At 47.6% G+C, this 17,080-nt stretch overlaps 1 protein-coding gene across 7 annotated transcripts in view; it reads right to left on the bottom strand.

The window, feature by feature from the left end:
• NAV2 (neuron navigator 2) overlaps positions 1 to 17,080 on the bottom strand; it is a 722,564-nt gene that overhangs the window by 127,459 nt on the left and 578,025 nt on the right. The gene's annotated exons all lie outside the window — the stretch shown is intronic.

The raw sequence follows: 17,080 nt of genomic DNA on the forward strand, positions 1-17,080 counted from the left end.
GCTGGCAAAAATAGAACTCGGCTTAATTAATCCAAACTCACAGGAATCTATGGAGCATAAGGGAACTAGTGAACAACATTAACTGTCAGATGTATTCATGACATTCTTTTAATCTGGCAATTATACAAGCAGGTGTCTTACCTAAGTAACGGGAGTGGAGCTGACAATCATTAGCAAAGCATAGGAAAAAATATGACAGAAGAGTGCAATGGAAAAAGTGGGCAAGTATTTAAAAGAGGGAGAAAGAAAAGACAGAGGACAGATGGGCCACCTTTGTCATCACCAGCAAGTTGCTTCTCTGGGTCCTGGGTCTTTCTTTCATCTGAACTATGGGACTATTACAGCCTTCCTGCCTCCCCAAGGCACACATGAGAATTCGCCAGGTAAGGCGTATGAAGGTGCTCTGCCATTTCTGTAAGACCAGAAACTGGAAGACGTTATTAGGGGTGTCATTATCTTGAAGTGTCTACAATCGTGAATGTCACCTTTGATAGCGACGTCTTAGAGGGTTGTCACAAAACTCTCCAACACTTAGACTAATTTACTCTTCCAGATTTCTTAGTGAGTCCACAAAGCTATCTTCTGATGGAGTCAGTGTTGTCAGGGGAGGGGGTGTACCCCTGGAACTTCTTCTGTAAAGACAGACATCTGCTACCCAGACCAGTTCCCGAGAGCTTGGCCGCCGGCAGGAGGTAGTTCAGGTACAAAGCAGCTTTGACTCATCTGCCCTGCCTCCTTCCCAGCATCCCATAAGGGAGACTGCTTGTGCCATCGCTCCCACCTTCAGAGGAGGACAGGAAGGCAAGATAGAAGTTGGGCAGAGCAAGAAACCAAACTTGGGCCTCTTGAATTCCCACATGGGCCCCATCAGATAGACCTGCAAGGTGTCTGAAAATGTAGGGGTCTTACATTTCAAATGAAATGACATTTATTAAGAAGACCAAGAAGGGGTGATTTTCCTGAAACAGTCCACGGACCTGCATCACACAGAGAGTTTCACTGCATTTAGTATTTTAGCTTTAGAATACATGAAGTAGATTTTTGAGGGTTGTCAGTTCTGGACTTTCTTCTACATCGAGTTTGGGTCCTTTCTGGGATATATTCTTAGAAACATGGAGTTACGGGATGCTGGGGAGGTTGTCCACGGCCAGTAAGTTTCAGTTAGGGGCAGGGAAGATCTCACTGGCACATCTGGGGTAAGAACTGTCCGTATGCATCAGAAGAATTCTCCTTTAGGTCAGCTTCCAGGACACTAGATCTAAGTGAAACTTCTCTGATGTCCCTCCCACCCATCTTTAATGGCATTGATGGTCACAGGCAATGCAGTGCCAACCTGGTATGAAGTCTGTTGGAGTAGTCAAACCAATTGCTTGTGGTTGTACCAACAACACGGCAACAGATTAGACTGAATTTTCCACTCCACTGTGTCATACAAAAAAACAAACCAAACATTGGCAAAATACTAAAAATCACTGCATTATAGATTGTAAAAGGATGAATTTTTATGAATTGTATCTCAATTTGAAAAAAAAATTACAGCTATCGTTTAAGAATTATTTGTGTAACTACCTTTTAGTGCTTATCTCCTACACTATCCAATAAGTTCCTTGAGGACAGGGACTATTTGTACTTTGTTGAACTCTATATCCCATGTGCCTAACACATACTTAGCGCTCACGACAAATTGTTTTTACTGCATGAAGACCAAAGACACAGCCATAGGATGGAGTTTAGCAAAAACCTTTTGGGAGGACACCAATTACAGGTTTGCTTTCCTCTTTTTATTTTATTTTATTTTTAAAAAGATTTTATTTTTTGGGTAATCACTACACACAACATGGGGGTCAAACTCACAACCTCAAGATAAAGAGTCATATCTCCCACTTGAATGAGCCAGCCAGATGCCCCTTCCTCTTAAAAACAAACAACAATTCTTTTTTTCTTTTGAAAGTTTATTATTATTATTATTATTTTTTGGTAATCTCTACCTCCAGTGTGGGGCTCCAACTCACAACCCTGAGATCAAGAGTTGCATGTACCACCTACTGAGCTAGCCAGGAGTTCTGCATTTTCCTTCCTCTTAAATGTCAGCAAACATCTAAGATATATGGAAAGGCAAACTGAACTGTTTATCTGCTAGTCTACCCATCCACCGGTCCATCTAACCACTCATCCTCTCAGTGTAACCTAGGGTCCAGGGGTAATCTCCGTGTACACATCCTCTAGCCAGCACCAGGAGGGGGGAAAAAAAAACACACAAAAAACTCGCCTACATCAAAACACAGTGACTTTGCTAGAGGCTAGACTTTCTGGCTTAAATGTCCTTTCAAGGAGAATTCAGGGGAAGCTCTTCAGAACACAATGTGCTGCACCATTAAACAAGGCAGTTAATTTTGATTTTAGTAAAACCCACCCAGCCATGTCAACTGATACTTTTCAATGGCGGGGATCTTGCCAAAGGACAAACAAATCCATTTTAGCATTCATCACCCCGCTGGATTTTTACTGCTGGTGAAACAACACACAACAGTGGGGCGATCACACGCACCCAGGCGTGCAGACGAGGCCCCTGTGTTCACAGCCTCGGCTCTCTGCAGAGGCGTGGGCAGGACCCGGCGAGCGGTCTGCAGACGAACGCAGAGATGCGGCTCAGCATCCAACCGGCTAACACCTGAGCATGCTGTGGCTCTGTCAAAAATGGTGGTGGCAGGGCCCTGAAGATATGTGTCTGGGTATGTTACCGAGGCCTGTCAGGTGCTGCTGGGAATTCGGGTTTTGTTCAGGCCCAGAGGAGGGGAAGGGCAAGATGAATCAGATCCCCTGCCTTTGCAAATGCACAGAGAGCTAAAGAGCAGTGGAGTTGAATGCAACTGATCTGTGACCCAGCTTGGCTGCAAATCTATTTCATTCACCCTGTGTGAGAGTGGTGGGGGAGGGGATTGGGGAAGAAATGGGGAGGAAATGGGGAATTTACATCTTTTCCCAGACATTTGTAAAAACACATATCCGACCACATATAATTTTTGTAACAGTCTCAAAAATAAAATTGTTTTATGTCGTCTCACTAGGAGATCATACAGCAATGGAGACAGCTGTCACTATGACCAGGCTCACACTCAAGAATCTAATAATATATTTATTTCTAAATTATTACCTACTGATTCCAATGGTCTCATTTACAAAACGCTCTCTCTGTTTTTAAATAACTCTTGTATTCTCAATGAAAAATATAATTTTGGTTTTTTTAAAAAATATTTTATTCATTTATTTGAGAGAGAGAGAGTGTATGAGAGGAGAGAGGTCAGTGGGAGAAACAGACTCCCTGGCAAGCAGAAAGCCCGATGTGGGACTTGATCCCGGGACTCCAGGATCATGACCAGAGCCAAAGGCAGTTGCCCAACCAACTGAGCCACCCAGTCGCCCCCTATAATTTTGGTTTGATCCAGATTTGTGTAGGACCTGGTTACAGGTTATATGAGTATAGACTGCCTTCCTCAAGTCAATCCCTCAGGAAAGCATAATTTACAGGTGAGTGTGTGCCCATGTGAATCACCATCCCTGATCCAGGAGGGCTGAGAAGGCTTGTGTTCCTGATGGTGGGGATAGGGGCCGGGGAGCCACGGCAACACCCTGTCTTTGGAGCTTCAGCGAGGCTCCCACTGGGTACAGATCAAAGGGTCTGTGTGAGGTCACAAGGAAAGGAAGCAGCAGATCCAGGGACTGGAACTTCCAGCGCCAGCACTAGGGCTTTTTCTCCTTGGGGGAAATGAGTAATTCGCCCTGGAGCCTATCAGCACACCTGCAGTAACATCCTTATGTTTGCTTGGTGGGGTCCTGACTAAGCCACCGAGCAGCTCACCAATTTCCACATTATGGTCTCGAGTTCTGCAGTGATGCATGCAGAGGTTCGGTCTCTACCTTCCACAGCTGGCCCAGAGGGCCCCTTACCCCACCCCAATGGAGCCTGGGCTGACAACGCAAGGGGGGTCTTTTCTTTTCAGGGCTTGGTCCACGAGAATAAGAGTTAACAACAGGGCTCTCTTGTCAGGAAGACCTCGGTTCAAATGTCTCCTCTGCCCCTTGCCGGATGGGGGGCCTTCGGGACATCCTCACTAATAAGAACTAAAGGTTATGGAGGCTACCTGGGTACTGTGCTAAGTGCTTCCCATAAGTCATGAGACTGTACCTTCAAGGCCCGTATGAAGTGTATTATCTGTTTTCCAGATGAGGACAAGGAAATTGTGGTCAGGATCACAGTGCCAGGTGCGTGGGTTCAAATCCCAGCTCTGTGGCACACTTTTCGGTATAATTCTGTTGTGTTTCATTTCCCCGGCTACAAGATGGGTGAAACTACAGAATAACTTCACAGGGCTGCGGTGGGCTAAAGACACCACCGTATATGAAGCCCAGTGCCTGGGAGCACTTCAAATGTATTAGCTGCTGTGACTCTCAACACCAATGACTGCCCACAACACAGAGTAGTGACTGTGTATCCCCTTCTCACTTTTTAGTTGCACAACTAGTAAGTACCAGGCTCTGTACTAGGCTGAGGTTACAGAGGTAGAAAGACCTAGTTCCTGCAATCCACAGGGGACTGCAACATTGAACAGATAATTCTACTATGACATGGAGAGCGGTGTTACGGATGGATGTAGGACAGCTCAGTGCACACAGGAGGAGGAGTCATAGAGGAGCTATGTAAGCTGGCCATTGAGGGATGCATAGGAGTTCGCCAGTCACAGGAGGAGTCTAGGCACGTGGGTATCACATACAAACGCAAAGAGAAATGGAGAGGAGGGTTCAGTTGGGAGGCTGGGAGGTAGATATTCTGTGGCTGGAGCATCAGGAATAGACAGGAGCCAGGTGGCACAGGCACTGGGGCTCTGTCAGGGAGCCAGGTGGGTTGAGACCTCTGACTTGGAGCCCCGGGAAGCGATGAAGGTACTAAGCCAATGACTAACAGGCTGGCTTCTGGGTCAAAGAGAACACTGACTTTTCAAACCTCCTGTCATTCAATACTCCGGTTTGGGTGAGCCATTTTCTCGTCAGTGATCCCTTCTACAGACATTTCAAAATGCACCACTTGTCTGAATCCCGTCTGTGTTGTCTCAGTCGGTTGGGGGAATGACCAGATTTGTAGGGTAGACTCACCAGCCCTCAGGCCAGAAGAGATCTGTGAACACCACATGCCTATTATGAGGAACATTCTAGACAAAATAGGTGCATTCTATGTAACTGACACCAGCTACGACAAAGCTTTGGAATCTAATAGGACCTGTTAGAACAAATACACCAGATTTTGAAGCCAACATTTCGCCAAAAGGTCTCTTCTTTAAATGTAATGAGACAACGATGGGAAACAAGCGAAACTGGCTTTGTGAATCACCTTCAGAAGGAGGGGAAGCTGGCTCCTCATTCCCAGAGTTCACAGCTCAACAGGGCCTTGGCCTTTGGAAGTAACACAAACTGACTTCCACTAATCACAAAAGAAATCACCTTCTGTCAAGGACTGGGGGAGGGGGGAGTGGACGGGAAGGGGAAGAAACACATACTGACTTCATCAGGCTCAGTGGATTTCTAACAGAGCATGGTGTGAAAAAAAACAACAGCAGAAACATTCAGATGCAAAGAATGAAAGTAGAATAAAAGGGGGGGGGGAATCAAGCCCAGGTAATTATTTTTTTCTTCAAAGATGGGTCGACCTGTCTATATGTTTTGGATACACTTTTGACTTAAACGTGAAGATAGCAAAGAAAATGGCATATGAGAAAAAAAAATACACATACATGTACAATTCCTTATCAATAGCAATATAACTATATGAGCACATATGTCAGCACATACTTTGTTGCATATGGTTAAAGAAAAAGGCTGAGGGCTGATGGAAAGTCCCTACAGATGAGCATCTCCCCAGTGTCCAGGACCCCAACAACATATGCCTTCCCCAGAGCTCCACTGCCCCCCAGCAATGCTGCACAACACGTACTCTTCAGGTTTATGAGCATGTGAATTGAGTTTCAGGACAAACCTGTACAAGGACGCCAATAGTTTAGGGTGTCTTAGAAGTCAGATGAATAAACTTCACTCTGGGTCACAGAAGGACAAATGGACAAACCAGTCTAACAAAGTTGCCTGTGCCCTTTTGGAAAAAGCTGACCTCTAGAAAAGAAGCTTTTCTATTTGACTTAGGGGAAGAGGAGAATACATTTGCAATGCAAAAATAGGTTGGGGGGAGTGGGTTTAATTTTTCAGAGCTCATTTTAAAACCATAGTACTAAATCTTAAGCAAAGACTTAGGACTCTGTGAAGGAAACATTTGGAAACTACGCTGTCCTCAAAGGTTTTTAGGCACCCAAGCTGAGGCAAATGGGGCATATTTCGTGCCTCTCCCACCATCCTGGTCCTAACCTCCACCCCAAATGACAACCACAGAGACACATTACCCAGTGACTCTAATACCCTCCTCATGAAATATCTTTAACATATAAACTTTTTTATTTTTTAAAGATACATTCAACGTGGGGCTTGAACTTACAACCCTGAGATCAGGAGTCTGCCTGAGCCAGCCAGGCGCCCATTTCTTTAATATTTTCAAATCAGATAAAGGTAAGCTCTAATCAAAGCCCGTGATGCAGCTTCTTCTCTGTTCTATTACGGGCCAAAAAAAACAAAGCCAACAGCTGCTTTTGGAGAAAGCGTAAGGTTTCCATGTCTTTCTCAGTTAAGTTTATCTGTAACCACAGCACTTTATAATTAATCCGGACTGGACAACACAAGTAATCAAGGAGCATTTCTTTGACTTTCATGGCTTTTGGGGAAGTCTTCCAGCGACTCTGCTGGTTAAGGCAGAGGGGAGGTGTGGATGCAGAGACTCCGAGCCGTTTCCTACCTTTCGGCTTGATGCAGAGTTGGGTACCTTTCAGCACTGCTCCCCGCTGTGGCTCTTCAGAACATCACCAAGATGGTATATCCCTCTTTTAGGAAGATGTGGGAGGTCACTTCTCATCTCCAGCAAAACCTCCGCCTACTTTGTTCAAGCCTGGAGCAGCCCCCTGAGGCTGTGCCATGAACCACCCCGGCTCAGCGCACAGACAGCCATGAGTGGCCACCCGGGAATCCCCACAGCTCAGTGCGCTCTGGCCCCTTCCCTGGCTTGTCTGCATTTCACTTTCATCGCACGGCGTGCTGGCTTTAAGGTGAGCCAGATGACTGGGCAGACCCGGCTGATCCTGATTCTCTGATCCTGGGTGCGGCAGGAAGTGAAGCCTGCAGCAGAAGTAAACTGGGCTCCAGAGGCTCGACTAGCCTGGTCACCAGAGCATGCCTCTCTGGGGAGCACTACGAAGGCGAAGGCGTTGCTAAGCTAGTCAAACAGGAGCTCCTTTTCAGTAGGCCATGGGGACAGAGGCAGGAGCAGGAAAAGGCAGGCCTAAGTAAAGAAGAGACAAAGGGCCCCAGAGGTCCCCTTTAAGTCTCACCAGGGGAAATGGGTGACAGACGATTTCCTAAAGCTAGGTGCCACAAAGCTGCTGAATGAGAACAGAAGCACAATGGGGGGGGGGGGTCTTGCAACAAAACAACACGTGCGAGACCTCACCTGCCGCTCATAAAAGGGGCCATGGACGAGCAGCTTCGCTGTCACCTGGCAAGTTTTTAGAACTGCAGTATCCCAGACCTCCTGAATCAGACTCCCCCAGGTTCAGTGAGACCCCCAGGTGGTTCTAATGCACATTACAGCGTGGAAAGTCCTGGTCTCATGCAGCGGTCTCTGCAGGGAGGAAAGTAAGACAATCCAAAGGAGCAAAAACTAAGGTGCTTCTATTTGTATGTGTTTCTTATCATGTCACTTTTGGTTCCTGTGTTTTGTGCAGGTTTTACACTATATGCAATATTCCAGTAACACGGTGCATATATTTTAAAAACAAACATAATGTCTAATGCAGGAACAAGCTCTCTATCTATACAATCAAAAACAGGTCCAAGAGCACTGTCTAAAGCAGAAATTCCTAAACCGTACGTTACAGACCCCATGTCACACATGTGCAAGACGTGCACCCAGTCGAGTCAGATCAAAGGTCCCTGCTGGGCCCCCTGTGAGCAGTCCCCCTGAGTTAGGGCAGAAGGGGGTCCTGGCTGAACCCGTCCTTTCAGCGTATTCTGCAAGTTCTCACATAGCAAGACTTGTGCTTGTGTTTGCTATCCACTGACCCCACAGTGGCACGTGGCGTAGCTGTAACTCCCGTCACCCTGCATTTTAGCACCCAGACTCGATTTCACCATGGCCGTGGCCTTGTACTTGCTCTCACCACACTCCGAGCAGGAGTGATTGATCAAGTGAGAAAACTCTTATACTCTTGCAGGGTGAAGAAACATGCTGCCAAGATCTTGTGTCTTCTGAAAAATGCAGTGTGAATATTCACAGATTCCAGAAAATTCCACTTAGCACGAATGTCCGTATTTTGGCTCAGCTTACCTAGGATGCTGACATGTATAAACCCCACAGGCATTTTGATGCAAAAGAGTCTATAATTTGCTAATAAAATAGACTCAACCCCACAGAGCGCCAGGGATTCTAACAGTGAATTTGTCACCCCTCTTTAAATAAATACACATATGTAAAATGTTCACTGTCATCCCTAATGAGGCTCGTTTAAAACAGGAGTTGGCAGGGCATCTTTCTGAAGAAAGCCTGCACGGTTTGGAAATCGGACAGTCCCCTGTGTCTAGAATCTGCTCTGGCCTGAATTATCTTTACTGTGGTTCAACTGTCAGTAGGGAATTGTAGCAAGTATTTCTAGCACTGGCAGGAAGTTTTTTGTCCACCTACTGAAAGATGAAACACATTCTCACACGCAGGAGACAGTCGCCCCTTCAAGCTCTTTCTTGGAACAAACAGATGGTGAGAAAAGACTGACTTATATCCAGGAATTCTCCAACTTAAAATACACCTGAATCATCTGGGGACCCTAAGACAATGTGGATTCCAAGACCCCAGCTTCCCAGATGCAGGATGTCATTCGTGGGACCCAAACCTTGCATTTTTAAACAGATTTTTTTTTAAAGCATTTTGTGGTGTATGCGAACTTGCCCAGAAAGCAGAGTTCCCACAGACGCCCTCTCCTCTGCCACCATGTTCCTTATTATTAACACTTCATATTAGTGGGGTCCGCTTGTTACAACCGATGCACCAGTTGATGGATTCTTATTAACTCCAGAGTTCTCATTAGGGTCCATTCTGGATTGTAGAGCTCTATAGGTTGACAAGCACATAATATCATGTACCCTGCATTATGGTATCACACAAGAATAGTATTAATGCCCCCCAGTGTCCCGTGTTCCCCCTAGTCATCCCTTCCCCCAAATCGGCATTTTGAACAGACATGTAAGTAATTCTCCTGCAGGCAGTCAGGAGGCTTGGATGGAGGAACTGTGAGCTATGTGGGCCTCAGTTTCCCTAAGAGTTAAAGAGTGACCACAATGTGACTACAGTATAATTGTAATTTACATTCCAAATCCTCCTAACTAGTCTTGACCCTCCATGCTAAGGGGACAGTGTCCATGTTAACGGCACCTGATCCCTGATGGCCATTCCATCTCAGGTCAAAGCTCGGTAAAAGATGTTAGAACTCCAAGCCTCTATTAAAAGTGGCAGTTAAGTCATGTCCTTGGACATACAGGCCTACAGACCCCAGAAGTGTGTGTCTGTGGAAGCCCATGCTGGGAGGGGCCGTGAGAGAACAGCAGCAGGCACGCTGAATACAGAGGATCACAGGCGATATGTGGATGGCTCACCTCAGTATGGGAGATGCCCCAATCCCATGCCCCTACCCTGAAAAGCCTTCTGCTTTGCCTAAAGAACCCCTCCTCCCAGGAACTTCTTACATACTGGAGGCATGCTGGTGAATCCCCTGGATGCTGCTCCATGTTATCATTCTTAAAATTTCTTTTTTCTTTTTTAAAGATGAGAGAGATGAGAGAGAGATAGCGAGAGAGAGAGAGAGAGAGAGAGAGATGGCGCATGCGCGTTTGCATGTGAGCAGGGGGAGGGGCAGAGGGAGAAAAACCCAAGCAGGTTCCCGGGTGAGCGCAGAGCCCAACATGGGGCTTGATCTTATGACCCTGAGATCATGACCTGAGCCGAAATTAAGAGTCAGATGCTCACCCAACTGAGCCACCTCATCATTCTTGTGATTTCTTGTGATTCTTGTGATTTCTGCTATAGCTCCCCAACCCCAAAAGTGCTCTACGATGCAACTTTTCACACTAGGTCAGAGGAATTTATGTTTGCATTCGGGATTATGTGATCCCTTCTGAAGACGACTAGAACCTCAGGGTGGAATCAGACATCCAGGGTCTCTCTCTCTTCTGGTTTCACGAGACACCCCTAGGTCATGACTACAGTCATTACCAGACGAGGGAGAGGCCAGCTGGAGCTTTGGTTCAGGTCTGTGCAAGTTTCACACTGTCTTACCTAGACTGCAGCTGGAAGCAACGTCAGGGCACACTGAGAATAATAGACAGAGGAAGAACAAAACGAACTTGTCAATGGGAGACGGACCCCTTCTGCAGACAGATGGAGGCATGAAGGAGGCCTGGGGAACGCCACCCAATGTCCACAAACAACTTGGCTTCTGGGGGCTGCAGGAAGGACTGCCCTCGTGAGTCCTATGCAGGCTGTTGCTCTAGAGACGGCCCCCATTTTGAGGTATTGTCATGTGTAAGACACATTTATGCAACCCCTACTGTGCGGCAGGCACTGGCCTGGGTGCCAGGGATAGGAGAAGCAGACTTAGTCCTTGGCCTTGAGGGGCTGAGTGCAGACATGCAGATATTGGCATGGATTCAGCAAAGGCCAGAGCAGCAAGAGGGGCCAGAAAGATTCTTAGATCAAGAGATATTAGCGGCATCTTGAAGGATGAGAGGGTGTTTTTCCAGGCAGCCTAGAGTACAGCAAGGAAATTAGATCGTTTATAGAGACACACATGTGCAAATACAAAGAGTCTAAAAATTTTAGTACAATGAATTCACTGTGTGGCCTCAGATGTTAAAGGTCTACCAGGTAGCACTTTCATTTAAAAAAAAAAAAAATCATTATTCTGGGGGTGCCTGGGTGGCTCAGTCAGTTTGGCATCCAACTATTGATTTCAGCTCAGGTCATGATCTCAGGATCCTGACAGCCCTCCATTCCACATGGAGCCTGCTTAAGATTCTCCCTCTCCCTCCACCCCTGCCCCCCCCCCCTTCTCTCTCCCCCGCTAAAAAAAGAAATCATTATTCTGGGCATTCATTCTAGATGGGATTCAGTAAATGTATTCCAATTCAAAGAAACAGATATGCAGGGCTTCTGGCCTTCAAGGGTGGGGATTAAGCCAAAACTGGGTGACCACAGGATGCTCAAATTACCTGCCACTAAATCCAGCAAGACCAGGAGACACAACAGCTGACACAGAGACACCGGGCCCCGTTCACTTTTCCATGTGTCTGCGTGCATGGGGTCACCTTCAGACATAGCACCCGGGCAGCTGGGAATCACTGCTCTCTGTGGGCCTGGGCCCATCTTGGGGACAGGGCGGGAGTCTGAAAATGTGTATTTCATGTTGCAGATTTACCATTTTAAACCGACAAATAAAAACACCCACTGTTTTTTTGTAGTCTATTCTATAAAGTCTAACAAAATCCTGGTTGGGAGGTGCCTGAGTGGCTCAGCTGGTAAAGTATCCAACTTTCAGCTTCAGCTGAAACCGCACCATGACCAGTTTCAGCTCTGGTCATGATCTCAGGGTCCTGGGATGGAGCCCCATGTTGGGCTCCGCGCTCAGCAGGGAGCCTGGTTGGTGGGAACTGTTAAGGATGCAGTGATTCTCAAAAGTCATACCTATTCTCACCCTCACCACATCCCCTTCTCAAAAATCAGAGTGTGAGGTCTTTATGTTAATCAGGAAGGGATTAAGACAAAGATTGAAGACCAGCTTTTTTTTTTCCTCCCAGAGTTCAGACTCTGGACTACCTAAGCAGCAGGCCCTCCGTATCAAGAGACTCTCCAGAAATGACAGACGGGGCATAGGCTCTATTCCTGTGGAGGGGAGAGGACTGCAGCTGGGAGTGCAGAGAGGCCCACCCCATGCCTCGGCCAGGTCAGGCTGATCTCACAGCTGCCTCTTCGGGGTCTCACAGCACTCCCAAACAGTTGTGCAGCATAATCCTGATAAAATAAGCTATGGTAGAAATCCTGAAAATCTTTTTTTTTTTTAATATTTTATTTATTTATTTGAGAGAGAGACAGTGAGAGAGAGCATGAGTGAGGAGAAGGTCAGAGGGAGAAGCAGACTCCCCATGGAGCTGGAAGCCCGATGAGGGACTCGATCCCAGGACTCCAGGATCATGACCTGAGCTCAAGGCAGTCGCTTAGCCAACCGAGCCACCCAGACGCCCCAGAAATCCTGAAAATCTTAAAAATACAACAAAATCCTAAAATAAAAAGGCACTGCATGCAAACCAACGTCCACTGGAAAAGGAAAATCAGCCCAGGATCCAGCTGGGCACATCCCCAGCAGCACCTGAGTCCTTCTCAGGGAAACCAGAGAAAAATGCCCCTTTTCTATCAAGGCCAATAAAAGTGCATCTTGCAAGACGCACCAAGAAGTGTCTGTGGGGGGTAACATAGCACATATCCCCCCAAACAGACGATGGGCTTCTCAGTGACTAAACACTGTGCTGATTTGTCCTCTGACGGGGTGTTCTCAGTCCTAGTGCCTTGCTTTACCCAGCACATTAGTGCTAAAATGAAGACCACGCCCCCTCCCTCCCACTTAGGATAAGGTCCCACCTCTCAAACTTCACCTTACATGCAACTGAACATTACACAAAATACCAAAAATATGCAGGCTCACAGGACTACAGGATATTAGATCTTTGGGGGAAGATCTAAGGATAAATGACTTGACCCAATGACATTTCTGATGCAGAACCGAGATTTACTGAGTTTAAGTGATACGCGCACGGACAGACAACTGGAGAGCAGACGCTGATGTGGTTTCATTTTCACGTGGTGTTGCGTTCAGCAAGTTCGCTGGGCTCAACAAATCTTTCATCATAAAAATAAAAGCTTGACTCCTTTATTTTACATTTCAGTGTAACTGCTTCTCCATCTCCTTGTGCTCCAGCCTCTCACCCAAGTTCAGTAAAGGTAAGATCATTGTTATTGTCACTACTATTTTAGGATATGTATTTTTGCTTCGATATCCCTAGTCCCTAGAACTGTGCCCAGAATGCCTGAGATAAGCACCTAAAAATGTTTTTGGTGGACCGAATGCAAGAATAAACAACCACCAAGAATGTGATTGCTTTTATGTCTAACACGTGTTAAACATTTGAGGAATAGAAAGAAAAATAAAACAACCTTGCATCTGTTTAGAGATAAGTCAGACACTATTAATAGTGGGCTGTATAACCCTGAAGGCTCCAAGCACGACTGCTAGGAAGATGGGGCAGAGGTAGGGGGGAAGATAATGCAAGGAGGGAGGAGTCACAGGCTCCATCCAAGGGACAGCAGGGTTGAGCAGGGGCCCCGGGGTAGGGAACACTGTTACAGCCACACTGGGTGGCATCCTGGATCCGAGCTGACTGTAGTCTTGTCCCCCATGGCTAAATTCCCCACTGTCCATGATTTTTATTTTCATTTTCTTTAAAAGATTCTCTTAATCCAGTGGAAGGTAGGAATGTACAGAGCTCTCTAAAACCTGGGAAAATTGTGTGTGTGTGTGGGGGGGGTCTCAGAGCCTAAAGCCCAGCAGGTGGCAGCACCAAAGGGGAAAGGTTTGGATTTCAGACGCTGAGAGCTCAACCCCAAACTGGCTGTGCCCTTTAGCAGCCGAATGGCCTCAAACAGGTGGCTTCTCTCATTTCTACCAGGGAAACCTGGCTTGCCCAAGACTGGACTCCCACTGGCTTCTCTGTTTCCATATCTGTAAAATGGGGATAATAACATGTTGCAGGCCCTCTAGGATTTCTCTAAGAATTCAAAGAGATAATACTTGAAAAGCGCCTGCCTGTGTGGAAAGCCCTCTACAAACACTGGCTCCCATGAGTACTATTGATAATCACTGTTACTATTAATAGCAGTGCTGCTGTTACCACTTTCTTCCTTTCTACTTCCTTACCACACCCATCGCAAAGCATATACAGCAGGTCTGCAAGAAGAAGTTAAGAAATGTGGGAATGAAATGACAGAATCCCTCTGCAAAAGGACCTCCTGGTCTAGGAAACAGTTGTACACACAAAGCGAAGGGACTGAGAGGAAGGTCTCACCTTCCTGGGAGGTACTACCAGGTGCTAGGGTGGCCAGAGAAGGCCACCTAGCTTCCGCTTAGGTCCTTAATGGACTATGGCAGGTGGGTGGGAACAGAGGTGGAGGAACCTGTAGAGAGAATGAATACATGCAAAGGCACAGAGGTACAAGACCTGCTGCCCACTTCAAGGAAAATGCCAGTGGTCCACAGTCAGGACTAGCATGCAAGTTAGGGGGAGGGGCGGGCAGTGAGGGGAAGGAGGAGATGATGGGAAATGAGGCAGGGCAAGCGGATCACTCATCAGCTGCCCAAATGTAGAGAAGGGCCTACTCTGTGCCATGCCCTGTGCTAGTCACAAGAGATACATAGTAAAGCAGAAAGGTCTGGGTTTCTGCAAAGCTTACAGTCAAGTTGGGGACCATGGAGGGCCCTGAATACCATGCTGGGCACCAGAGGGGGTAAGGAGCAGACCGCACCTTCCAGAGAGGACCATAGCAACATCTCCCATCCCACAGGTTCTTCTTCAAGGTGACCTTGTCACCTTCCCACTGAGAGATGACATCTATGTTTCCCTTCCCTCCTCTTGAATCTGGAGGGCTAGGACTGTTTACAGTCCGTACAATACAGTACAGTGGAAGTGACTCCCTAGGGGAGAGCCTAAGAGGTGGTGAGGCTTGGCTTTGCTTCACTCTAACACTTGCCCCAGGAGCCCTAGGCATCCAGGGTCAAAAGTCTGCCAATCATGTTATGAGGAAGCTAAGACACATGGAGAGGCCATGTTGGTCCTAACCCTCAAGTCATCCCAGGGAACAAGCTTTGGGACGGCACAGGCCCCGTGCTGAAACTGGCTCCAGCCCCGGAGGTGCCCCAGCTGAGGCTACAGACACGGCGGAGCAGAGACAGGCCGCCTCCACTGGACCCTGCCCCAATTCCTGATGCAGAGACTCCATGAGCATAATAAAATAGTGGATTCTAGCAGCTAGACTTCGGAGGCATTTGTCTTAAGCCACCGAGTCTCCCCCACAGGCATCGTGCAGCCATTGAGGCATTCTACGCAGGTGGCAATGTGGTCAGATACATGTTCTAGAAAGATTTTTCTCATGCAAGTGTAGCACGGATGTGTCAGATGGGCCCTGAGGTCAGAGGTAAGGAAAGTGACGAAGGGATGCTTGAGGGAAATGGGAGCCATGAGGCCAGTGAGAGTCAGGGCCCGAGATCCTGCAGAGAGAATCCACTGCCCTCAGCCACTCGCGTTCCCGGAACGAGGAACTGAAAACTCAGAGATTCTTTCTGGGTTCTGGCTGTGGAAGGGAAGGGATGTGGGAACACAGGAGGAGAAATAGGGGCAGGGGAAAAAGAGGAGGTAGATGTCCGACCGGTTTACACGGCTCCAGTGAAAAGCCCGGAACACCATAGCTGCCCTCTTGCTTTGCAGTTCGGCAACATGCTTCTGAGTCTGGGCTCCCGAATTCTGTGACCTTGGGTGTGTTACCGAAGCCCTTTAAGGTCCCACCTCCTGATAGCAGGGATGGGGAAGAAGAGCACATGGACCAAAGTGAAGGTAAAATGAGATAATGACTAGAAAATGCTGCACACAGTGCCCGGCATTCGGAAATTCTGTGTAAGTGCTAGCGGCTCTTCTTATCACCATGATCCTGATTATTTTTTCTAGAAGATTTTATTTATTTGAGAGAGAGAGAGAGAGAGAGAGAGAGACAGCACACGCACATGAGCAAGGGGAGAGTGAAAGACAGAGGGAGAGGGAGAAGCAGGCTCCAAACTGACCAGAGAGCCTGACATGGGGTTTGATCCCAAGACCCCAGAATCATGACCTGAGCTGGAGGCAGACGCCTAACCGACTGAGCCACCCAGGCGCCCCGCAGTGATCATGATTAATAACTGTGATGTACACTGGGTCAGAGGCTAGACAGGCTCTTTGTACCCTAGAGGGCCCGCCTGCAAGACACTGAATGGAAGTTCTTCCAAGGAACCTCGCACACATCTCCGGCAAACAGTTTGTTCAACAGTTGGCATCAACGTCTAAAATAGCTACACAGCCTGCAAAGGAGGAAGGCCGGTATGTGAGCTGTCCCCCATCTTCGTCTCCCTTCCTCTCTCCCAAATCAGTGTTTGAGTGCTTTTAATGAACAACGCTCACAGAGTAAGGCAAAGGTCCCTCGATTCGTAAAGCTCTCTACCTTGCCGCACATGATTCTGAGGTCTCCGAGTGGCATGGAGTATGTAGCTGTGTTTTGTTTGGGTTCGCAGTGGGTGGGGGGGCCACAGGAGGAGAATCCTTGGAGGAATTCAGGTATCACACTGGCAAAGTCTGGAAACAGTGGGTAAGTAAAATGACCGCTTGGGTGAGCTCTAACAGCAGGAAGCCTTAGGATGGCAAGGTGCTTTGGGAAATCATTGTGCAAAACGGACTCCGGCTCTGCACCTTCCCACCTCTCACCACCTCCTTAGCTCTCCCTTTCCAGTGCTCACAGAACCAGGTTCGACCCTATTCACTTTCTGCATTGGTACCGGGGAATTGTTGACACAGTGTTTTCAATGCTTTTGGGGGGGGGGACTGTGACACTGAATACAAATGAAACCCAGTAATAATGCTTTGGAGGCAAAGAAAGTTATCTGCCTTCGCCCCTCCCCCAGCCAGCTCCGCACTTGCCAAGTATCTGCAAGTCCCCATGCAACTCAGCCCTCTGAGCCTGACCCTCCTGAACCCCACCTTTCGTCTCTCTTTCTCGCTCCCTGACGTGGCACAGGGCAGGTGCTTGGGGCTTCTGATG

The sequence above is a fragment of the Mustela nigripes genome, chromosome 1, assembly GCF_022355385.1.
Source record: "Mustela nigripes isolate SB6536 chromosome 1, MUSNIG.SB6536, whole genome shotgun sequence".
NCBI classification, from domain to species: Eukaryota; Metazoa; Chordata; class Mammalia; order Carnivora; family Mustelidae; genus Mustela; species Mustela nigripes.